This window comes from Lotus japonicus, chromosome 2, assembly GCF_012489685.1.
Source record: "Lotus japonicus ecotype B-129 chromosome 2, LjGifu_v1.2".
NCBI lineage: Eukaryota > Viridiplantae > Streptophyta > Magnoliopsida > Fabales > Fabaceae > Lotus > Lotus japonicus.
Window position 1 is genome coordinate 39,859,489 of NC_080042.1, and position 3,346 is coordinate 39,862,834.

The window sequence follows — 3,346 nt, forward strand, 5'->3', positions numbered from 1 at the left end:
TATTAAATGGGTCTCATGTATAAGAATGACATGCTCCAACCACGAGTTCTTATTTTACTTTTGGTTGGCTCCACAATACTGCATATATTTTTATTTTTATTTTCACGTGATTTGAATTTTAATATTTTTTAAATATTAATTCAACACAACTTATTTAATATTTATAACAATATGATATAATTAAATTTAACATGACAAATTAACAAAGGTTAGAAAAATTACATTATATTATATTATCAAATGTTTAAAAAGAGTGATTATATTATAGGTTTTTTATTAATGAAAAGATATAATATGCAATGCTTGACAAAAGTGGTTTACAGTTACTCCTTGGAAATATCTATATTATTTTCCCTTTTGCTTTTAAGTGCTTCACTCAACGCCTCTCTCACTCACTCTTGCGCTTTCTCCTTCTCAAGGAAAGGCATCTTCCTTCACTTCCCCTCTCCCTAAGACACTAAAAAGCCTCTCCCTTAGTGTCAGCTTCCTTACACTGTAATGCCCCGAATTTCGGGTGTCACTTTAGTAACCTATTAAAGTAAACATGCAATGTTTTCCAAAAGGAAGTATAAACACGAGTATATATATTTTCTTTTCTTTTCAAATGTATTTCCAAAACATGTAATGCCTACTCCCAACAGTAAATAGAATCTACATCACGCCTTGAACAAGGCGAGTACCCGAAACCCCAAATATAAATTTCTAAAATCATTATGCAGGCTTAAACCAATAATGGTTAGCTCTCTAACCCAAGGCTCTAACCGTACACCCGACTCTATTCTTCAAGTCTTCCACCGTTCTTCAAGTTCTCCTCTCCGACTCGTACGAAGGTCAAGCTCCATCGAAGATTCTCCATCGCCTAATAGCGTTAAGCGCCCAAACAACAAGTAGCAAATAGAAAGGGTTAACTCCATGCCATTACCACGTATGAAAGAGAAAAACATGCTATTCAGATATAATTGCATAACATAGCACATACGCTAGCAACCTAATTCAAGATAGATGACGACATATATTCAACAATATAGATTTAAATCAACTATCAACAACCTCAACAATATTTCTACTCAGATATCAGCAACTTAACAACCTATATATTAACTCAGATATCAACAACTTAACAACATGTAACATTTATTCAGACATCAACTTAACAGCATATAACAACTCGGATATCCACAACCTCCACCGTATAGGATCAAATCATATGACAACAATCTCAACAATATAACATCAAATCAAATAACAACAATCTCAATCTATAACATCTAATCAGATGTCAACAACCTTGACAATATACCATCAAATCTTATATCAAAGACCTCAACAATATCACGACAAATCAGATATCAATAATCCTCAACAATATAACAACAAATCAAATATCAATAATCCTCAACAATATCAATCAAACAATAACGTCTCACAAGACGGGACAGTCCTGTGAAAATATCCACTCCACTGTCACTAAGTAACGCCTCGAAGGACGGGATAGTCATGTGAAAATATCCACTCCACTACCACTTGATAACGTCTCGCAAGACGGGACGATCACGTGGGACAATCACCACCACACCGCCACTTAACGCCACTATGGACGGGATAGTCATGTGAAAATATCCACTCCACTACCACTTGATAACGTCTCGCAAGACGGGACGATCACGTGGGACAATTGTAACGCCCCAATTTCTCAACTGAGGAGTCACATTAGTAACCTAACAAAGTCTAAGGACTATTTCGTAACCCTAAGAAAACACGATAATTTTTTTCCTTTTCAAAACAACCAAACACAGTTTATACATATCATACTCTTAATTAAATATCCCGTTCCCGACATAATAATAATAGTGTCTTACATCATCATGAACAAGTTTCCAAAATAAGTACGCTCACTTAGACAAGTGGCGAATATAAGGTTTAAACAACAGAGTTTTCAGAAGGAAAAGAAACTCAAACATAGTTCTCCAAAAAGGGAGAAGCAACTGCTTCATCCACCTCTACTCGACCGCCCACGGTCACCAACTTGAACAGCTAAGCTTCAGCGGAAGGCTCTCCATCGCCTAATAGCGTTAAGCGCCCAAACAACAAATAGCAAATAGAAAGGGTTAACTCCATGCAACTACCATGTATAAAAGAGAAAATCATGCTATTCGAATTTAATTATCTAGCATGGTAAATAACCTAGCAACCTAACTCATCTCATATATCAACATCTTAACATAGATTAACTCAGATAATAATAACCTCAACAATGTAACATCAAATCAGATATCAATAAAACAATAACTATAATTCAACAACATAGGGTCAGGTGTTAGTTCCCTATAATGCAACTATATGCTGCTACCAAAATGGATCGATCAGCAACATCTCTCAAGACGGGACGATCACGTGGGACAATCACCACCACACCGCCACTTAACGCCACTACGGACGGGACAATCACGTGGGACAATCACCACCACACTGCCATTTTAGGACATCTCGAAAGATGGGACGATCACGTGGGATAATCACCACCACACCGCCACTTTATAACGCCTTAAAAGACGGGACAATCACGTGGGACAATCACCACCACATTGCCACTTCAAGTTCAAGCCCTAAATGTCGAGTTAGTCAACAACAATCCTCAACCTCAGTAATCACTCGACAACAGTCTCAAATCCAACAATCAATTCAAGGTAACCACATGTTATTCATAACCTCAACGAACATAAATCAATTCAATGCATACCAACTCAGTTCAATGACAGAAACCAGTAAACGGCCGAAGCCTCTCAGAAAACGGAGACACACGTCTCAATAAGTTTACTCGGCCGAAGCCTTCAGAAAACATTTGGCACAAGCCTCAGAAACAGTCAATATAAGCAAGCATACACCATTGCAAGCATAATAATCATAATCCAATGTCAATCAATATAAACATCTTCATCTCAAACGCAGGCAGTGCGATAAAAACAGGCAAGACTCAAAGACACTCTAAAACCGAGTTACCCTTACCTTCGTGAGTAGAAGTTGGGCATGGAAATTGCGAACCCAGAATAAAGAAAACACAATCATCAACACAAGCTTCACTAGGAGCAACAAGATCTACTAATACTAATCGAAATCGTAAAGAAAGCCTCTAAAGCTTCAGAGTTCCTATTTAGGCACAAATTGACAACGGAGACTTTGTTCGCTAAAACGAGCATAACTCGAGCTACAGAACTCGGAATGACACGAAACCGGCGCCCAAATTTCGACAATTGAAAGAGATACGCAATGGCTCAGGTCATAGAGACCCAAAAATTATTTTTGGACACGGTACCCAAGTAATTAGGTTTCGGCCACTATGGAAAAT